General features: G+C 40.6%; 1 long non-coding RNA gene across 3 annotated transcripts in view; it reads left to right on the forward strand.

Moving 5' to 3' along the window:
* Positions 1 to 13966, forward strand: part of LOC123371589 — a 122716-nt gene that overhangs the window by 22428 nt on the left and 86322 nt on the right. The gene's annotated exons all lie outside the window — the stretch shown is intronic.

The raw sequence follows: 13966 nt of genomic DNA on the forward strand, positions 1-13966 counted from the left end.
ATTATTTTATTCATCCCCTCCAGGAAAGAGTTATCTCTACAGTTTCTTACTTTGTTGTATATGTACAACTTAAAATAAAGAGAAAAGATAGTAGCATATGTATGTATATCTTTTCTAATAGAAATCTATTTTAAATACAGTGGGTAGTAGAAAATTTTGTCTGCTGAATGGGGAAGTTTATAATTTTCTTCATAATTTAGGCTTTTATTTAAAAGAAAAAGTTATCTTCATAGCTCTAATGGTGGTGAGGAGAACCTCCTGAAAATGAACCAAATGTAAACTGATGCAGTATTGCCTTCTTGAATCGACAGAACTGAATATTTCAAGAACAGTAGAGCAGTATAGTGACTAAAATTCAGATCCTAGTCCAAGTGCTCAGACTGCTACAAAAAAAAGTGCTGTGTGCTTCACATATATAGTTAGATAGCTATCTGTCCCAAAGTGCTTACAGCCTAAGGCCTCGGTCCCGCAAAGATTTATTCATGTGCTTAACGTTATGCACTGTGAGTAGTCTCATTGATTTCAATGGAATATTTATTGATTTTTGTTGGGATTACTCGCAATATGCAAACTTAAGCACATGCATTAGCATTTGGAGGACAGGTGCATAGGTAGCAATGACTCAAGATTTGTCTCTTAATGAAAAGTCATAAGGGACACAGGTTTTTCTTTGAGTTTTTCTTTTTCTAATGCAAATGAATGACAGCACCCTCAATAAAATGGAGATCATTACCATCCTGCTGGGTCATTGGCTCCTTTCTGACTCAGAGAGAAGAGGTGCCATCTACTGAATCATCAGCATCACTTCCTGAAATAGCTAGGCTTAACTTGGAGATCTTTCATCCATATACTGGCCAGGCAAGATCCCACTTAAAGTATGAGATCTGACAAAATCATAATTTTGAATGCAATGAAACTTTTAAATGAACTACTCATGAGGAGTTATACTTGTTTAAAATTATGCATTAATACATTTCCTTTGTACTAAATAGGACTAAGTAGATTAGAAGACTGGCCTGAAAAACTCAGTTTGGTACTTTTTGTAAAATAAAATATTATTTAAAATCTGGAATTTTCCTTATCAGAACTCTTAAGTGTTGAGACTGACTAGAAGAGGAAGTGTTTTTGTGCCACTCATTACCCTCTGTAATTGTTCAGTGAATTTGTTATAGAATCTGAAGCCTCTCACCTCTGGGTTACTGATTTGAATCTGGTTCAGGTTGATGATAACTGCAAGTAGTTATCTCTGATGCCATGTATGATATGAACTGGTTGTTTCAACCCAAAGCCCAGTACCCTAAAAACAGATTACAGAAAAATTCTATTCATACATTTTTTTTTATTTTTGTGCCATACTATAAATCTATGATCATGACATTCTGCATAATAGCACTTACTAATAAACTCTGTCATCACAAACTATTTTTTTCTTTAAAAGACCACATTTCTATGAGCGCTGGCCTCTAGCACCCACCAATTTTGGACAGTATGTGTTTTGAAATCCAGGTTTGAATTTTGTGGCTCAGGCTCATCTCCATTGTCTATTGGTATGGAGAAAAGGGTACCAAACACACTATAGAGCCAGGGCAAATACCTCTATATTTGACTGTGAGTAAATCATAGGCTTTGTATAACCCCTGCATATGCTTTCTGTTCATAATCCACAAGGGACATATGCATTTTTACTGCAGTTCAGTGAATCCAAATATTTGACCAGGTAAAATTATTGGAGATGTCAGGGGAAAAGATGTATTTGCTGTTCCTACTTTCACCTCATCCCAGAACATGAAACACTGTAAATAAAAGCTAATCTTGGCAAATCAAGCTGGAAAAGTCAGAATCGAGTTGTCAGAGTAATAAACAGTCCAATACAACTGACAATTCTCATTGTTAGGAAATAATATACATGTACATCAGCTGTGCAAAAGGATAGTAGGAGACTTTATAGTGCTGACTCTGGAAAAAAGAAGAATTAAAAAACGTGATTCTCTGTACTTTGTACAACTGCATTATGTTAAACTTCAAAAGGATGTCTTTTTGGGGGGGATTTTTCCTATCTATTTTTTCTCATGAAGCTTGGAACAGTTCTAGTCAACATTTATTACTCCATGATGGACTGTAGGTACAACAGAGAGAGACTATAGCTTCAGAGATACTGATTCTTCTTTGGTGGAAACGACAGTTGTGACTGGAAATGGTTCAAGACTCTTGTATCTGTTTGTATCTTTGTCATTCAAAACATCATACTACAAAATAAACAAAGATTTTTCCAAAGTGGATGTAAATGTCATGACTGTGTTTGGTATCAAGACGTATTTATGACAGATCAAACTCTTCTCCTCTGATGTTTTTGGACAGATTTTACAATCAGCAAGTTAAGTTAACAGAAGTTGTGAATTATATCTAACTGGAATGTATAAACAAAAGTTAAGCTTATGCATGCAAGGGAATATTGAAAAGTTTGAATAATGCTGTCAACATATACAGGACCAATGTTTTCTCCTTCCTTTCCTTTATAATTCACTGGATTTTTTTTTCCTAGATAGATATATGTCCAACCAGGTATGTGTGTGTAGATTTATGCTTCCAAATGAAACAAAGCTGTGCAGTTGTTCTTCCCGAGCTCAAGCACTTTGTGAAAGCACTTTTTTCCCCTGGTCCTCCTAGTGTATCTCCACTTTTCTGCAGCTATGCAGTACATGAAGTGCTTCAAGCCCAGTCTGTGTTTCTGTGTAAGTGCCTGGAGAATACCAGTTTAATTTAGAAGCAGCACAGCTCAAGTGTTTCTCGGTGTTTGATATCATCACCTATGAAGTTCAGGTGATTACATACACAAGGGTATTATGGAAAAGAATGCAGTTAAACAGTTCAGATTAAAGGAATCTCTCATGTTGTTGATTATTTCTTGTATTGTAATACACAGAGCCCCCAAGCACAGTGAGGCCCCCTAGCAGCAGGAACTATGTACACACATGCAGCAGAAGGCAGTCTCTTCTTCTTGTAAGTGAATTGGGGGGGGTTTAACCATTGCAATGACACATGGACATTTCAGTTTAAGCAGTCAAACTACAATCTATTCAGGACTGAGTGAAAGGCTTCTTTGGAGGAAGGTGGGTGAGGGTGACAGAATCTGGCCCTGGTGAGTGGCTGCATGCATTCATTTGAGAGATGTCTGGTGAATGGCTGACATAAGGTGGGCAATGTGCAAAAAGGAAATGCTGCTACAGTATTTGGTAGTTAAATGTGACCCATATGCATGTGGGAGGCATTGTGGCCTATGGCCTGAGCACAGGACTGAGAGTCAGGATTCCTGTGTGCTGAATCTGGCTCTTTCACAGACTCTCTCTATGTCGTTGAAGCTCTTGCTGTGCCTCATTTCTTCTATATTTAAAAACATTTGTGGCAATGTTGCACTTACCTCCCTCCTGGGGGTGCTTTGGGGATCATCAGTTAATGCTCGTACAACACTTTGAAGTTACATTTTTGACATGTTTAAACAGAATTTAAACTTGATTTGACATTTATATAGATAATAAGAACATCCATGATTACCTCTGATGAGATAAAAATGTTTAAGGGGTATAAATGCTCATGCTTCCTGGCATAACTAACTGCCTGGGATTAGGAATGAACTTCCTCTAAGGGCAGGTTATTACATAATTGCTTTTATGTGGTATTTTGCTCCTTCCTTTGAAGCATCTCATACCAGAGATTGTCTGAGGCAGGATACTGGACTAGACAAACTGCTGGTCTGGTTGGGAATGGCAGCTCCCATGTTGCATTCCTGGGTCACCCTATTTGGTGCAAGGAAGTACATGTTGTACATCCCTGCCTCAATAAGGGCACCTACAGGCTCTGGGAGAGTGGGGGTGATGTGTCTACTGGAAGTCTCCTCTAGGGGGTTTTCTGGAGGAAAGCAGCTTTACTTTCCATGGGGGCTGCATAAGTGTCTGCTGGCATAAGCTGCAGCAAGGATACCCTGAATCAGCTACTTCCCTCTTTCATCCCAGTCCTGCTCACAGACTACTCCTTAGCCAGCCATACCCTTCTCCTCCCCTGCACTTGTAGGGGAGGGCTGAACCCTGCAATTCCTTGGCAGAAGAGAAATTGTGGGAGCCTTGTATCATTGATTGCAATGTCTCTTTCTGACCAGATTTGTTACCATCAGGGTCTGCGCTAGTGGCAGGCAGCACAGAGCCTAATGAATCTGGTCTGCAACGATCTCTGTAAAAGGTAAGTATCATCACCCAAAATAAAGTCCCCTGTTTCTAGCAAAAGCAAAAATGAAATCATTAGATCTTGGATTTACTGCTAATTAACAAGAACACTCCTCACAGAAAAAGTACTATTTTTTCCTTTGTCCTTGTAGCTTTTTAAAAAATTTTATATATAATATAAAGAACTTGTTGAAATAAAGGACTGAGTATTTCTTTTAAGTTTGCGTAATGGACAGCTTGACTGACTTTTTTTTTTTTTATTAAACCCATATTTTGCATTTCAGTGTCACATTAAATTCTTCATGTTCACTGTTTCTTCCTCTCTTTCTCTTTGTTCCCCACTTTTTTTTGTATATATATACAAAGGAACATAATCATGCATGAGAAATCCTAAACTCTTCTGCTTTCCCTAAACAGCACCAGCGATTTTCATTTTTATAAAGGGAGGGAGGGGTAGGGAGAGAGAACACTAACACAGGACAGCAGTGAAATTACGCAGATAAATTTTTGAGTGCTTTTATCTAGTAAACATCCTAATGATCAACTTCAAAGGCTGAAGAAAGAAGTCGTTCCCTCTCTTGTGCCAGATTGAGAAAGAGTGGGCTCTTTTACATCTCATATGGGAGATATGAGGAGCCTTTGAATGGATCATTGCTTTTTATGAGTAGTAATGAGGTGAGAAGTATTCTAGTGTGTGGCACAGGCCTTCATTAAAAAGCGTGAAACAGAATGGCTTATGGTTAAAGGGAGTAATTTGTTCTAACATACTTGCTAAATTGTGCTGTAACCATGCCAGGTCACTGGACTACATTTTCCATAGGCTTCCCGAATGCATTTGTGTGCAATTATTCTGCCTGTACAGAGTTCAGGGATTTTTCCAAGGCTTGTGCTAACTAGTTGACAACACAAATTCCTTTACTGGAAACTCTTCTAACGTACATTTAAAGAGGTGTGGAAGAATCCAGAAATGTTCTAATTCTGCTTTTTGGGCCTACATTTTCTCATAAAAATCAGAATTCTATTGAACTAACATTAATCAATATAAATTGACAAAAATACCTACAGGATTTACTGGCTTGGTATAAAAAAATGAATAGGAAAATGATCCTCTCACCCTCTTTGCCAGTTCTGTCAAATTGCGCTATGCAACTCGACTCTTTCACCTACACACAACAAAAACAATAAGGGGATATATCTTACCCCTGCTTTACAAAGAGCAGACAGAATTTCCAAACCTACATTCTCCTAATTAGGCTTGTAAATCCATATATAGCCACTTAAATGAAACTGTCCTGATTTTCGAAGGTGCAGAGCAACCACAGCTCCCACTGAAGTCAGCGATAATTTTTGGTGCTCTTCACTTAGGCCACTTCTACTTTGGTTCCTAAATATGAATATGGGAGCCTAATTTTTAGGCATTGAGGTTTTAAAATTGTAATAACATTAATAATGGTTTTGCAATTGAACAGGCAACAGAGCTGTCAAACTCTTCTCAGAGATGTGTACAGTCTCATTGTCCCCATTTTATAGATGACAACATTACACAGCCTGTCAGTGGCAGAACTGGGAACAGACCTCATTCTAAGGGCTTCTATTCCCCTGTTCCAGCCAATACACTGCTTCTCACTTTATATAAACATAATTTAGTTCACAGCATCTATGGAGAAAATGACTTTATCCCTTTTCATGCTACCAAACCTATCAAGTATGTTGAGTGCATGTGGGTGTTCAGTACCATTACGTGTACCAGGTAGAGCTAGCTGGGAACATATTATTACGTTTTTCTTTGGAAAAATGCCAACTAATTGAAAGTGAAATTGTTTACTGGAAAGGGTTGATGCTGACAATTTTCTCATTTTGGAAAAAAATAGAAATTTCTGTAGAAAATGTTGAAATGCCCATTTCTTAATATTTTTCAAATGAAAATTTCAGGTTTTTGGTTCAAGATAAAGTTTCATTTTGAAATTTAAGCTAAAAACATTATGAAATTATTTAAATGAAATTTTGCAATTGACCTGAACTGAAATTTCCAGAGGGAGGATGGGGAGTTGGTGGGGGTGAGTTTGTGAAAACTTTTGAGCTTTTGACTTTTCATTCCCATTGAGATGGGAAAACTTTTTGAAATCTTGAAAATTTTCCTCAGATGGAAAATTGTTTCCTGCCCAGCCCTAGTACAATCCTGGCTTTCCAAAGATAAAGACAGGGCGAGAAAGGCAAATTGCTAAAGCCACATTTTGAGCCAAATGCTGCTCTCAGAATTTATAAGAATTGCACATGTATAAATGAGGGGGAATTTGGCCTGAGTTAAAGTATGGATTTTTTTCTTTAACTTATCTTTTTTATTATTTTTTTCATATATGAAACAGAACAGCCTGGTATATATTAACCACTTTTAGCATAACAGAGAGAACACATGAAGAAGAAATAGAACTGGGTAAAGGACACATGAATATAAATTGTATCACAGAGTGTATCCCTCATACACTACTTAGAAAACGTACCTGAGACATTAGCTCAGTTGTCTATTTCCCTACTTCATTATCAGATGAAGTAGGGAAATAGACACAAGACCCTGGTGACTTCATCTTAATCTGTAACTGTCAGGGTCACCCCTCAGGGCCAAATTTGGAAAGTTTTACTTTAAGACTATTATGGGAGAAATAGGGGCGCAGGGAGAAGAAGTGGTTGGGCAGAAGCTTCTATATGATTTGAACAATTATTTTTTATTTTAAACAGAGGATAGTATAGCTTATTTCATCTTTAAACATTTAGCTATTTGCCCACAGCAATATGTATATATTATACTGCATATTGTAGCAATAATAATTTAGTACCTTGCATTAAGCTTCAGCTGTGGGGTAGATTGAAAGCCCAAGAAGTTGGCCAAAAGTGAATAAGAGATCTGGACAGTGCAGGACTATGACTCCCAGTTTTGTGCACTAACACATGCTCCTTTCCTAAACAAAGATATGGAAAAATATTCAAAGACCTCAATTTTCTTACATGCTAGTAGATGTACCTGGATTGCAGTGGAGGGCTAAAATAATACATCTGACAAATAATCTCTGCTACTTGTTCACTGAGGAGACTTGAATGAATATGGCATGATCTTACTTTGTCTGATACTGAAAGATATGTCTGGGATAAATAACAGGAAAATTATACTTTTAGATAAAATTATCCAGAAGAGCATACATCCACAAATGCTGCAAGCTCTTGGGAGGTAAGAGAATTTGTCTGTTGGTGTGTATTGTAAATTTGAACTTTTGAAATGAACTTCACTGGAGTTAACATTTATGTCACAAGTAGTATATTTAGAACTGTTAGCATTATAGAGGTTCTTGTACCTCAAACAATGATACATTTAAATGGTACCACAAGATACCTCTATTTTATCGTGGGATGTCTTATGTACACTTTGGTTCAGAATATAGGTCTGCAAAACAAAATTTGGTTTTATTTCTGACCACCCTGCAAACAAGGTTTTCTATAACATAAATGGAGCTTTGGAATTACCATAAAAATGTATTATAAACAAAGAAATTATTTCAAATTAATATTACTAAATTTTTTCATATTCTCTATCTTTTCCTCCAAACTGCAGGCTGACATTAAAAATAGTTTTTTTTAGATTTAACTTAGTAGGTGCTTTTGTGGTTGAAAATGTTTCTTTATCCTGCTTCACTATTGTGGGAGAGATTAAAAGGTGGGCCTTGTGCGGTTCTTGGTCTTGAGTTCTGGAGTTTGACATTATAGGCATTCTACTGATCTCCTTTAGATATCATGTGATGTAGCTCATCCGAGAACCTTGGAGATGTGCAAGGATAGTGTAGGAGAGGAGGGCATGATGGGGGTCAGCAATATAATTAGTTATAGTGATTCATCAGATTGTCTACATTGTAATTCTGCTGCTGAATGACTTTGCCCTCAAGGACCCCTGCAAACTTGCTGAGATTAAAATATTTTTGGGACAATCTAGCTAATATGGTATAGAGGAATTCCTTTTATCCATTTCAAGTAAATGATGCTCTGTTCATGAAAATGGAAAATTGACATTATTTGAGGTCAACTCTTAGGACACAGATTAGGTCCAGGGTATGCCCAGGTGTGTGGATTGGGGCTCAAAACCTCCTGCGTGAATCCCTTAGTAGGTATGATGACATGAGGTAGTCCTTTACAACAGCTGTATAGACAGCATATGGTTGCAATCTCCCTCTTGTAACACACAGAGTATTAGAGTCCCCAGGTGTTTCAGAAAGGAAGTTGTAGGAATCTTGAGGAGGTGAAGGGGTCTAGATTAGAAGGAGTTCTGTATTTTTCCTTTCCCGGACTTGCAGTTAAAGTGAACAGATATGAACTTTGTGTTTGGATGGCACATCTTCTAAAATTTAGCAGCTTATTTCTTCACCTATTAGCATCCCCAATGTGTGGAGCACAATGATAAAAATCAGTTATGTAACTAGCTAGAAATGTTGAAATGGACACTTTTCAATGGGAAATGGAAATAATTTAACAAGATTAAAGTATAATTTTCTAAAAGATTTGTTCAAGCCTCTAATACAAGAACAAGGTGGCAGTCAATTAACAAGAAAGGCAGAAAACTGATACAAGGTAATATTTTTTCACACAAGACATAATTAGTATGTGGAACTCAATGCCATAGGATATCACTGAGACAAAGATTATGACAATTTAAAAAAGGATTTCACATTTCTATGGATAATGAGAACATCCAGATTTACATTAGATGGAACTAAAAATGTTTCAGAGCATAAGCCATCCTTTAATTGATGGGAACTAAAGGCTTGTCTTCACTACCAGGGTAAGTTGACCTAAATTACCCTACTCCAGCTATGTGAATAACGTAGCTGGAATCAACGTCGCTTAGGTCGACTTACCCCGGTGTCTTCACTGTGCTGCATTGATGGCAGACACTCTCCTGTCAACTTACTTTAATCTTTCCGGGGAGCTGAAGTACCAGGGTCAACTGGAGAGTGCGCTGCAGTCAATTTAGTGGGTGAAGACCCTCTAAATCAACCCCTGCTGCATTGATATCCCCATAGTGAAGAACAGCCCTAAGAAGAAACTTCCCCTTTGGATAGCTTATTCTATAATTGTTTACTTTGATGATTCTAGTACTTTCTTCTGAAGTATCTGGGGCTGGCCACTGTTGAAGACATGATCCTGTTGTTGACTTAGATGGACTGCTAGTCTGATCTGGTATGATAATTTCTGTGTTCAGAACCTTTCAGATGTTAACTATAAACAATTTTATAAATTTGGACAGCACTAGGAAAGGAAGTTAAATCTGGATCCAGCATGAAAGCTGGGGAGATGTTGTAATAGCAATAAATGTACTGCCTGTGTCCTGTAGCAGCAGTGTACAAGTGTATTTATTATACACTGTTCAGAGTACTAACACAACAAGGGTGAAATTCTGATCTGCTAAAAGTGAATTATAGTGGTAGTTGGTTCAGTTGTCACTTCCAGTAAAACCCCCATTATTCAAATATTTTTGTTTTTAAAATGCCGAAAGCAAAATCATTGCTAAAAACGATTAAGCCTGATCCTTCATCTTTTAATCTGTGGTTGTGCCTTTGAATTGCAGCACATATAGTACAGTATGTTACAACCAGCTGCTAATTAGGTACCCTGAAACACGGTACTTAAGGTCAACAAAATCAAATGAGGACAGGGCAACAGTCTTAAATCTGAGAGATATATTCTCTTGTTTGTGGGTGAGTACAGCTCCATTACTGTTAATGAGAGTTACATTCCTGTATGCAGAAAAGAATATGTCCTTATCTATCCTGGTTATATGCTGAATACCAATAGTGTTCTTCATGCTGTCTGTTATGTAGAAAAGGAAAAGTTCCCTGCCCCAAATACCTTGAAATCTAAAGTATACAGACAATACAGTGCAGACAGAATACAATTATATTTGATATAATTTTGTCTAACTATTTAGTGGGTTTTTTTCAATTGTATTTATTTTAAATGCAAATATAAATTAAGGTTTCAGAGTAGCAGCCGTGTTAGTCTGTATCTGCAAAAAGAACAGGAGTACTTGTGGCACCTTAGAGACTAACATAAGAACATAAGAAAGGCCGTACCGAGTCAGACCAAAGGTCCATCTAGCCCAGTATTTGTCTACCGACAGTGGCCAATACCAGGTGCCCCAGAGGGAGTGAACCTAACAGGCAATGATCAAGTGATCTCTCTCCTGCCATCCATCTCCATCCTCTGACGAACAGAGGCTAGGGACACCATTCCTTACCCATCCTGGCTAATAGCCATTTATGGACTTAGCCACCATGAATTTATCCAGTCCCCTTTTAAACATTGTTATAGTCCTAGCTTTCACAACCTCCTCAGGTAAGGAGTTCCACAAGTTGACTGTGCGCTGCATGAAGAAGAACTTCCTTTTATTTGTTTTAAACCTGCTGCCTATTAATTTCATTTGGTGACCCCTAGTTCTTGTATTATGGGAATAAGTAAATAACGTTTCCTTATCCACTTTCTCAACATCACTCATGATTTTATATACCTCTATCATATCCCCCCTTAGTCTTCTCTTTTCCAAGCTGAAGAGTCCTAGCCTCTTTAATCTTTCCTCGTATGGGACCCTCTCTAAACCCAGTGGTGAGCTGCCAAAATATTAACAACCGGTTCCCTCGCCCCCCCCAGGGGGGGTCGTGCCCCATCCAACCCCTCATGTTCCTTGACACCCCTCCCGGGACCCCTGACCCATCCCCCCCCTTTCCTGTCCCCTGACTGCCCCTTGTCGCCCCACCCAACCCCTCCTCTCATTCTCGATGGCCCCCCAGGACCCCTATCCCATCCAACCACCCCTTCTCTCTGTCCCTGAGTGCCCCCACCACCTCATCCAACCCTGCTCTTTCCTGACTGCTCCCCGGGACCCTTGCCCCCATTCATTCACCCTGTTCCCTGCCCTCTGACCGCCCTGACCCCCCCACAACCCACTCCATCCCTGCCCCCTTACCACACTGCCTCTGGCCGGGACCGGGTCCACTCCGCCAGGACCACGACCAGCGCCGCGGGGCCCAACTCCCCGAGCCCGGCTGGACCAGAGAAGGCACCGCTCGGCCGGAGCCGCGGGGCCCGACTCCCCGGGCCGGCACCGCGGCCGGGCCGCTCGGCCGGAGCCGCGGGGCCCGACTCCCTGGGCCGGAACCGGGGCCGAGCCGCTCAGCTGGCATCGGGGCTGGAGCCGCGGGACCCGACTCCCCGGGCCGGCACCGGGGCCGGGCCGCTCGGCCGGAGCCGCGGGGCCCGACTCCCCGGGCCGGAACCGGGGCCGAGCCGCTCAGCTGGCATCGGGGCCGGAGCCGCGGGACCCGACTCCCCGGGCCGGCACCGGGGCCGAGCCGCTCAGCTGGCATCGGGGCCGGAGCCGCGGGACCCAACTCCCCGAGCCGGCACCGGGGCCGAGCCACTTGGGTGGCATCAGGGCCGGAGCAGCAGGGCCCGACTCCCCGGGCCAGCACCAGAGCCGGTGCCACGGGTCCCGAGCTGGGCCAGGTTGGAGGCGCTCAGCCGGGACCAGACCGAGCCGGGGGTGCTTGGCCGGGACCGGGCTGGGGAGCTTGGCCGGGGCCAAGGGGAGCCGCTCAAGTGGAGCTGGACTGGGCCACGCGCGCCGTCCGCCCCGCCCGGTTTACCTGCCTGCTCCTCGTTTCAGGCTTCCCGCGAACATCTGATTCGCAGGAAGCAGGGGAGGGGGAGGAGAAGGAGGGCGGAGCGTTCAGGGGAGAGGGGGAGGTGAGCTGGGGCTGGGGGCTGGGCAGACAGCTGCCCGAGCTTTGTTAAATTTAAAAACTTTTTAGAACCTGGTTGTCCTGGAACAACCGGTTCTAAAAAGGCTTCTAAATTTAACAACCGGTTCGCGCGAACCGGCTGGAGCTCACCACTGTCTAAACCCCTAATCATTTTAGTTGTCCTTTTCTGAACCTTTTCTAGTGCTAGAATATCTTTTTTGAGGTGAGGAGACCACATCTGTACACAGTATTCGAGATGTGGGCGTACCATGGATTTATATAAGGGCAATAATATATTCTCAGTCTTATTTTCTATCCCCTTTTTAATGATTCCTAACATCCTGTTTGCTTTTTTGACCACCTCTGCACACTGCGTGGACATCTTCAGAGAACTATCCACGATGACTCCAAGATCTTTTTCCTGACTCGTTATAGCTAAATTAGCCCCCATCATGTTGTATGTATAGTTGGGGTTATTTTTTCCAACGTGCATTACTTTACATTTATCCACATTAAATTTCATTTGCCATTTTGTTGCCCAATCACTTAGTTTTGTGAGATCTTTTTGAAGTTCTTCACAATCTGCTTTGGTCTTAACTATCTTGAGTAGTTTAGTATCATCTGCAAACTTTGCCACCTCACTGTTTATCCCTTTCTCCAGATCATTTATGAATAAATTGAATAGGATTGGTCCGAGGACTGACCCTTGGGGAACACCACTAGTTACCCCTCTCCATTCTGAGAATTTACCATTAATTCCTACCCTTTGTTCCCTGTCCTTTAACCAGTTCTCAATCCATGAAAGGACCTTCCCTTTTATCCCATGACAGCTTAATTTACGCAAGAGCCTTTGGTGAGGGACCTTGTCAAAGGCTTTCTGGAAATCTAAGTACACTATGTCCACCGGATCCCCCTTGTCCACATGTTTGTTGACCCCTTCAAAGAACTCTAATAGATTAGTAAGACACGATTTCCCTTTACAGAAACCATGTTGACTATTGCTCAAGAGTTTGTTTTTCTATGTGTCTGACAATTTTATTCTTTACTATTGTTTCAACTAATTTGCCCGGTACTGACGTTAGAAGAAGAAGTGGGCTGTAGCCTACGAAAGCTTATGGTCAAATAAATTTGTTAGTCTCTAAGGTGCCACAAGTACTCCTGTTCTTTTTAATATAAATTAAGGTTCTGAAAAAAGTTGTGCATCATAAAACACTTTTATTTTAAACAATTTTATTTACAGCTGTTGGCTTCCTTATGTAGCACTATGTAAAACATCATTTTTAACAAACACGGAGTGGGTGTGGCATAACTTAGTGAGTTATAGTTATAGTCTTATTGTTAGGCACTCTTCAATAAATAATTATTTTAACCTACATACAGTCTTTGGCAGCAGTATGTACTCTATTTTTTTTAACTATGGTTTTGTGAATGTCCTGCTAAAAGAGCTGTAATCTTTTACACATCAAAAGCTTGATCCTGCACCCATTGAAGTCAATGGAAGAGCTCCAACTAACTACAATCATGGTAGATGAGGACTCTACTGTATATACTGAACAAATTGTGTAAACAATACTTTTGAATAACTTATATGGGCTGATTAAAGGTTCTTATGTAAATTTTGCTCTTTTAGGAACCTTTTTAATCAGTATTTCTCTTTTACCATTATCTTTCAAACTATTTCCATATCAGGGCTGATTTGTCTGAAGTTTCCTGACCCTCTGCCAATCACAATCTAACCTTCAAAGGAAAGAGATAACCTCCCAGCAGGAAAAGAGGCAAAGCTAGTGCTCTTTTAAACAAAGCAAAACAAAAAAGAATGGGGGCGGGAGAGGAAGGAGGGAGGGAAAGAAACCAATCAATGAAACAAAAGCAGTAAAACTCAAGATGAGAGTGCAAAACTGCAACTTTTTTTTTTGAGGAGGCGGGGAAATGTAGACTGAATTTACCTGATTACCTCTGTGCAGGAGAAGC

This window comes from Mauremys mutica, chromosome 5, assembly GCF_020497125.1.
Source record: "Mauremys mutica isolate MM-2020 ecotype Southern chromosome 5, ASM2049712v1, whole genome shotgun sequence".
Lineage (NCBI taxonomy): Eukaryota > Metazoa > Chordata > Testudines > Geoemydidae > Mauremys > Mauremys mutica.